Source organism: Podarcis cretensis (assembly GCF_951804945.1).
Source record: "Podarcis cretensis genome assembly, chromosome: 7".
Lineage (NCBI taxonomy): Eukaryota > Metazoa > Chordata > Lepidosauria > Squamata > Lacertidae > Podarcis > Podarcis cretensis.
Window position 1 is genome coordinate 87,742,979 of NC_137176.1, and position 9,039 is coordinate 87,752,017.

Consider the following 9,039-nt stretch of genomic DNA (forward strand, 5'->3'; position numbering starts at 1 on the left):
TGGCCCGTACGGGCAGGGGTACCTTTACCTTTACCTTTACCTGAGGAGACGGCAGATCTAGTCTCCATTCAGCACACTGCAATTCTTGCTACCTCTGCAGCTGTGATGGCAGTAGCAGCAGCAGGCAATACATTCATTGAAGGCCAGATCTGCTGCCCCTGTGTATCGTGCCGCCTGAGGCAGTGACTTCACCTTGCCTCATGGGTGTGCCAGGCCTGACTAAATTGAACCTGTGTATTCAGAGTCTGTGTACCTGTGAACACAGACAGTGTTAGGGTTGCCATCTTTCAAAAAGTGAAAATCTGAACACATAAGTTTTTTGTTTGGCTGGGGTTTTTTTGCCAAAGTTGGACCACCAATGTTTTAAGACCATGTAAAATGTTATTTGCCTGGCACCTGCTTCACATAATATAGGCAGGTGGCTAAAAAGCTATTTTATTTTCTCAGGTTTTAATCAACACATTGCAGCTGGTTTGTTGAGCTGCTTTGGAACTGCTATTGTTACATGATATATTGTTTTTGGACTGTATTCTCTGTTTTATTGAATTTAAATGTAGCCCTTTTACTGCATTTTAAATATTATTATTATTATTATTTGAATTTATATACCACCCTATACCCAGGGACCTCAGGGTAGTTCAGATAATAAAATCAAGCTATAAAACCACCAAATACATACTACATAATAAAAATACATAATAAAAATAAAAAGGACAACCCAATAACCCCCCCCCCCCAAAAAAAACACTTTTCAAAAGGGCATAAAGGTAAAGGGTAAAGGGACCCCTGACCATTAGGTCCAGTCGTGACCAACTCTGGGGTTGCGGCACTCATCTCGCTTTGTTAGCCGAGGGAGCCGGTGTACAGCTTCCGGGTCAGGTGGCCAGCATGACTAAGCCGCTTCTGGCGAACCAGAGCAGCTCGCGGAAATGCCATTTACCTTCCAGCCGGAGCGGTACCTATTTATCTACTTGCACTTTGATGTGCTTTCGAACTGCTAGGTTGGCAGGAGCAGGGACCGAGCAACGGGAGCTCACCCCGTCGCGTGGATTCGAACCGCCGACCTTCTGATCGGCAAGTTCTAGGCTCTGTGGTTTAAATGTAAATAAATTTGAAATCATCACCATCATCTGTAAATGCAAATTAGATATGGTTCACCAATCCTCAGGTCTTTCTGCAATCAGAGTGAGACTTCCTTCCCTGGCAGGAGGCTGAATATTTCAGTGCTGCAAGTAAATAATAATAATAAAACCCACCAGCCTACCTTTTGAAGTCTGCTCTGTATGGCAATAACCTGGATCAAGGTGCAGAGAAGATTACGCATAATCCTTGAGACAGCACTGGAGGAGCAGCAATAACACTGATAATGAGGAACATCTCGAGGTTGCAGAGGCAATAAGGACGAGACCTCAAGGCTGAAGCAAGTGAAGTTTGGGAAAGTTTCCCAGGTGTCAGAAAAAAGGACCCCCCTAAATCAAAATGAATTCATTAAATGCAGTAGAATGGATGAAGGGAAAAGGCTAAGCAGGAAAAGGAAGATGAACAATGAAGTTCGTGATGAATAATTCACTTTATATGGATAGAAAAAGAAATTCACCTTGCTCTTTGATGTACTGGAAAAAAATAACTGCAGGAAAACGACGCATGAAACCAAGAAGAGGAAAGAGCCATGGGAAAAATATTGTGAATTTCAAAGAGCTTTTGAATTTGATTCTTCAGTGTGAATGTTCTTTACAGAAGAGAAAGGAGCAAATGGGAATCAGAGCTGCAGCTGTTTGTAAGGGAATCTGTGGATAGCCCCTGTTTTGTAAAGAAGTATTTTAATACCCTCACATCCCACTTTTCTGTTCAGAAGCATAAAGTGGGTAATCATAAAAACGCATAAAAATAATAAAATATTACTGATCTGAAGAGACAACATTAAAAACAAACAATTCCAAACAAACAGCATTATAAACCACTACCAGGACATATAATTCCCTAGGTGTGTGTACTCAGAAGTAAGCATCGTTGAGATCATAGAATCATAGAGTTGGAAGAGACCACAAGGGCCATCGAGTCCAACCCCCTGCCAAGCAGGAAACACCATCAGAGCACTCCTGACATATGGTTGTCAAGCCTCTGCTTAAAGACCTCCAAAGAAGGAGACTCCGCCACACTCCTTGGCAGCAAATTCCACTGTCAAACAGCTCTTACTGTCAGGAAGTTCTTCCTAATGTTTAGGTGGAATCTTTTTTCTTGTAGTTTGGAACCATTGCTCCGTGTCCGCTTCTCTGGAGCAGCAGAAAACAACCTTTCTACCTCCTCTATGTGACATCCTTTTATATATTTGAACATGGCTATCATATCACCCCTTAACCTCCTCTTCTTCAGGCTAAACATGCCCAGCTCCCTTAGCCGTTCTTCATAAGGCATCGTTTCCAGGCCTTTGACCATTTTGGTTGCCCTCCTCTGGACACGTTCCAGTTTGTCAGTGTCCTTGAACTGTGGTGCCCAGAAGTGGACACAGTACTCCAGGTGAGGTCTGACCAGAGCAGAATACAGTGGCACTATTACTTCCCTTGATCTAGATGCAATACTCCTATTGATGCAGCCCAGAATTGCATTGGCTTTTTTAGCTGCCGCGTCACACTGTTGGCTCATGTCATGTTTGTGGTCAACCAAGACTCCTAGATCCTTTTCACATGTACTGCTCTCAAGCCAGGTGTCACCCATCCTGTATTTGTGCCTCTCATTTTTTTTGCCCAAGTGCAATACTTTACATTTCTCCCTATTAAAATTCATCTTGTTTGTTTTGGCCCAGTTCTCTAATCTGTCAAGGTCGTTTTGAAGTGTGATCCTGTCCTCTGGGGTGTTGGCCACCCCTCCCAGTTTGGTGTCATCTGCAAATTTGATCAGGATGCCCTTGAGTCCATCATCCAAGTCGTTGATAAAGATGTTGAATAAGACTGGGCCCAAGACAGAACCCTGTGGCACCCCACTAGTCACTCTTCTCCAGGATGAGGAGGAACCATTGATGAGCACCCTTTGGGTTCGGTCAGACAGCCAGTTACAAATCCACTGAGTGGTAGCATAGTCAAGTCCGCATTTTACCAGCTTCTTTACAAGAATATCATGGGGCACCTTGTCAAATGCCTTGCTGAAATCAAGGTAGGCTACATCCACTGCGTTCCCTTCATCTACCAGGCTTGTAATTCTGTCAAAAAATGAGATGAGGTTAGTCTGACATGACTTATTTTTCAGAAATCCATGCTGACTATTGGTGATCACAGTATTCCTTTCTAGGTGCTCACAGACTGTTTACTTAATGATCTGCTCCAGAATCTTCCCTGGTATTGATGTCAGGCTGACTGGGCGGTAATTATTTGGGTCCTCTCTTTTCCCCTTTTTGAAAATAGGGACAACATTTGCCCTCCTCCAGTCTGCCGGGACTTCGCCTGTTTTCCAGGAACTCTCAAAGATGACTGCCAGTGGTTCTGAGATCACATCTGCCAGTTCTTTTAATACTCTTGGATGCAGTTCATCTGGCCCTGGAGACTTGAATACATCTAAACTAGCCAAGTATTCTTGTACTATCTCCTTAGTTATTCTGGGCTGTGTTTCCTCTGCTGAATCATTTGCTCCAAATTCTTCAGGTCGGGCATTGTTTTCTTTATCGGAGAAGACTGAGGCAAAGAAGGCATTGAGGAGTTCAGCCCTTTCTGTGTCCCCTGTTTGCATTTCACCATCTTCTCCTCTGAGTGACCCCACTGTTTCTTTGTTCTTCCTTTTGCTACGAACATACCCATAAAAGCCTTTTTTGTTGCTTTTAACCTCTCTAGCAAGCCTGAGTTCATTCTGTGCTTTAGCTTTTCTGACTTTGTGTCTACACAAAGTCAATGGGACTTACTTCCAAGTAAGTCGGCATAAAAGGGACGTGGGTGCCGCTGTGGGTTAAACCACAGAGCCTAGGACTTGCTGATCAGAAGGTCGGTGGTTTGAATCCCCGCGGTGGGGTGAGCTCCCGTTGCTCGGTCCCTGCTCCTGCCAACCTAGCAGTTTGAAAGCACGTCAAAGTGCAAGTAGATAAATAGGTACTGCTTTGGCAGGAAGGTAAACGGCGTTTCCGTGCGCTGCTCTGGTTCGCCAGAAGCGGCTTAGTCATGCTGGCCACATGACCTGGAAGCTGTATGCTGGCTCCCTCAGCCGATAAAGCGAGATGAGCGCCGCAACCCCAGAGTCGGTCTGACTGGACCTAATGGTCAGGGGTCCTTTACTAAGTGGGCATAGGCTTGCAACCAGCAAAAGCATGATGGAAATGGAAAGCAAACATGATGGCAGACGTCCATTTGGAAGGTGTTAGGAAACATGGAATGCAGAAGGAGAAGGGGACAACAGAGGACGAGATGGTTGGACAGGGTTCTCAAAGCTACAAACATGAGCCTGACCAAACTGTGGGAGGCAGTGGAAGAGTGGAAGGAGTGCCTGGCGTGCTCTGGTCCATGAAGAGTCAGACACGACTAAACGACTAAACAGCAACAACAGGAAACATACCAGGTCGGTTTATAGCAATACAGTGCTATAGCAATACACTTTTAGCAACTATCCAGGGTCTCAGGCAGGAGCTTCTTCCAAACATCTCTTACCCGAGATCTTTTAAACTGCAGATGCCAGGACCTGAACCTTTGGAATGCAAAGCTAGTCCTCCAAAATGGCGCTACTTGGAGATCCTCGCCAAAGCTACAGCCGCTCTATCCTCTGAGCAAGACCTGGCCGCATCAACAAATGATTGGACGAGCCAGGGACTCCATCATGTTGGCACCCACAACAGAGAAAGCCTGTGTCCCTCCCGCCAGTGTGGTGTAGTGGTTAAGAGCAGTGGACTCGTAATCTGGTGAACGGGGTTCGCGTCTCCACTCCTCCACATGCAGCTGCTGGGTGACCTTGGGCCAGTCACGCTTCTCTGAAGTCTCTCAGCCTCACTCACCTCACAGAGTGTTTGTTGTGGGGGAGGAAGGGAAAGGAGAATGTTAGCCGCTTTGAGACTCCTTAGGGTTGTGATAAAGCGGGATATCAAATCCGAACTCTTCTTCTTCCTTTCCAAATGTGGTGGTGGCTCAAAGGGCCACAATAAATGTGATAATGTATAACCCTGGAAATCCTTGAGTGCATTTCTATTAGAGAAGTTATGGTAACCTGCTGCTTTAGTTGCCGTCCCCCCCCCCCCATTGGAGCAGGAATATAGCTAATACAGTGGTACCTCGGGTTACATATGCTTCAGGTTACAGACTCCACTAACCCAGAAATAATACCTCAGGTTAAGAAATTTGCTTCAGGATGAGAACAGAAATTGTGCTCTGGAGGCGCGGCGGCAGCAGGCGGCCCCATTAGCTAAAGTGGTGCTTCAGGTTAAGAACAGTTTCAGGTTAAGAACGGACCTCCGGAACGAATTAAGTACTTAACCTGAGGTACCACTGTATGTGAATCACAAAGACGCAGCTCAAGTTGCTACATGGTGCAAATGGCTACACGTAACACAGGTTCCCAACATGCACACTAACACGATGTAACAGAAACTGGTGAAAATCAAACCTGAATCAGAATGAATTGCCAGTGCTTATTGCTCATATGTATTAAACATAAAATGAGGTAATGATGTACAAAACTGGTGAAAACCGAAATCCATTGTTTGAAACTTTATAAATACCATTGCCTGGATCATGGAGTTGTTTAACTGGCCCACAGACCCCTGCTGCCAGCTTTGGGACCCTCGCCCAGGGATGCTTCTGCAGCCAATGGGAAGCTGTGCCTGCCTCCTCCGCGCCAGAAGGAGCACCGGAAATAGCACGCACTCCGGTCCACTGCGGCGTCTGCGGGAACTGGCCCAAGCCACAAAAACTTTGCCAACAACTGCCCTTGCATAAGGCTTCAGTACCTGGAGACAGCCAGGTTGTGCATCCGTAGCAGTGACCAGAGGAGGAATGACTGCTGGGAGGAGCGCAGAGAGAGCAGCACAACCAGACGCATTCATCTGCCCCATCTGCAACAAAACATGTCTCTCCCGTATTAGTCTCTACAGCTGCAGCAGGTGCTGCAACCTTCCAACAGTTTGACTTCACCCCAAAAGGTGCACTCTTCCATTGTATCTCGAGACAAATTGCCAACAAACAAGGCAGCGTTTTAATTTCCTATTGAGGGTCTGCGGCCCAGTCCAGTCCATAGCTGTCAAGTGTCCCTTATTTGGCGGGACAGACCCTTATCCCAGCGCTGTGTCCCGCTGCTGTCCCTTATTGATGATGTCCCTTAAATTTCCCGGGTTTCAAAGGAAGCAGCTCCTCTCCCTCCCTCCCTGCTGGCCAGGGAGGAGGGAGCTCCAACTGTGTTGCTTGGCTGCGTTGCTCACCCAATAAGAAGTCTAAGAACGACTGGGGGGTGGAGCTTGCATGCCTTGTGCTGATCAAATCGGCTGCATTGCCTGGGGACTCGCCTTTGCTCAGCGCTTCCCAGCGGAGAGGTGACGGTGGTTTTCCTTGCTGCATCCCTTTTGCCGGGTTGCTGCGCTGTGGGAACCACCGCTTGAGGCTTCGTTTGGCTGCTGGCTGGGCTTTCTACCTTTGGCTCGGAGGGGCTAAGAAGTTGAACATACCTGTGCCCTGAAAATCCCTTATTTTGGCTGCTGATCCCTTATTTTTGAGGCTGCTGGTCCTTTATTTTCAAATCTGTAAGTTGACAGCTATGGTCCAGTCCTCCATGAATGCTCCATTGTGCACCAAAATTGTGAGCCCCCTCCACTGAAGGGAATATGGCAAACTTTGTGAAGGAGAGAGCACCTTGCGTGCTTCAGAGTCTTTGAACCTTTGTCATTTGGACCCTGGACATGGAGTGTTGATTTGTATCCGAGGATGCAGACTGTCGGTGCAAATGTACATCTCATTCTCTGTGTTTCCCTTTGGAGACATCCCTCTATCTTTGTTTCCTTCCGGCTCAAGGTTTGAATTTACTTTGAATCTGTTTTCACAAGGAATGTATTTTTATTGTCTCTTGCACCCATAATTCACATGCAATGCTGTACTTTGATTTAAACACAGCTCTCTTCCTTTTCCTAATATCATTTCTTACGCAGAGAAAAACAGATGCAGGAAAGACAAAAGGCATTGTATGGTATAATGTGTGTATCTGAACACCCAAATGCAGTGTTTTAAATATGCCAATTGGCTTGGCAGCTGCAGCTTGCAACAACCTCCTCCAATAACCTTGTCATTCAGGCTTATCACAATTTATACAAGTATTTGCCTTGACAGATTACACAAGTAAGTCTGTTCGGTTCAGCTGACGTTATATGCATAAGGTGTACTCCATAATAACTTCCAGAAAGGATAGGTTTGAGTTGCATGTTGATTATTTGAATGAGATGTGAACTTGAGCAAATAATCTAGCTCTGTTATTATGCAACCTTTGCAAGAACACACACAGAGGCCTGTTTTAAAGTTGTGTGTGGTTCCCCCCCCTTTTGCACACTGCCCCAAGAACTTCTGTTATGAGCGGCTGCATTAATTTAGCAAAGCGGGCATGGAAAACTTGTGGCTTTCCAGTTGTTGTTGAACTCCAGTTCCCATCAGCATCAGACACATAGCTGTCAACTTACAGATTTGAAAATAAGGGACCAGCAGCCAAAATAAGGGATTTTCCAAGCACAGGTATGTTCAACTTCTGAGCTCCTCCGAGCCAAAGGCAGAAAGCCCAGCCAGCAGCCAAATGAAGCCTTAAGCCTCAAGGAAAACCACTGTCATCTCTCCGCTGGGAAGCGCTGAGCAAAGGCGAGTCCCCAGGCAACGCAGCCGATTTGATCAGCACAAGGCATGCAAGCTCCACCCCCCAGTCGTTCTTAGACTCCTTATTGGGTGAGCAACGCAGCCAAGCAACACAGTTGGAGCCTCCCTCCTCCCTGGCCGGCAGGGAGGAAGGGAGAGGAGCTGCTTCCTTTGAAACCCGGGAAATTTAAGGGACATCATCAATAAGGGACAGCAGCGGGACATGGCGCTGGGATAAGGGACTGTCCTGCCAAATAAGGGACGCTTGACAGCTATGCTCAGGCAGCATAAACAATGTTCAGGGATGGGGGGAGCTGTAGTGCGACAAAATTCGGAGGGCAACAGTTTCCTCTTCCCTTCCCTGCAGCAAATAAACACTGGAAACCCCCTACCCACTTTCCTGGGTGTAAGCCCTCAATAGAACTTGCACTGAGCTATGGATACATTATGAATAATACTGCCCTTTCCCCCCCAAAAGGAACCTTTTCTTACTGTTCAAATCTGCGACTGCTTCTTTCCACAGCGACTGGGGAAATTGTTTTCTTTGCCATTTAATACAATGGTACCTCGGGTTAAGTACTTAATTCGTTCCGGAGGTCTGTACTTAACCTGAAACTGTTCCTAACCTGAGGGGCCCACTTTAGCTAATGGGGCCTCTTGCTGCTGCACCGCCGGAGCGCGATTTCTGTTCTCATCCTGAAGCAAAGTTCTTAACCTGAAGTACTATTTCTGGGTAAGCGGAGTCTGTAACCTGAAGCGTATGTAACCTGAAGCATATGTAACCCGAGGTACCACTGTATAAGGTTACCAGATTTTTTTCAATGAACCCGGGGACACTTTAAATAAATAAATAAATAAATAAATAAATAAATAAATACACGTTTGGGATGTTGATGCTGCAGTGATGGCGGTAGCAGGGGGCGGCCGCTGCCTTGACCTCAACCACCACTTCCTCCGAGGCTTCTATATCCTTCCTCCCTGAGCCTGGGCAACTCCTGAGTTGTTGGTTCTTTGTTGGTGGTGTTGGGGAAGCGGTGCGTGGTGGGTCAGGCATGGAAGGCGGAGAAGGAAGATCGAGAGCGGCAGTGGCGAGACTTGAGCAGTGCGATGCCTCCCTTCCCATCAGAGCAGCCCCAATCCCATTCCTACTTGCATACAAGCAGGAGGGGGCGGGGTCCCTCACCTGGGAAGGGAGGCTTCCCGTTGCCTAACTGAGAGATCCCTGCCCCCTCCTGCTTGCACGCACGTT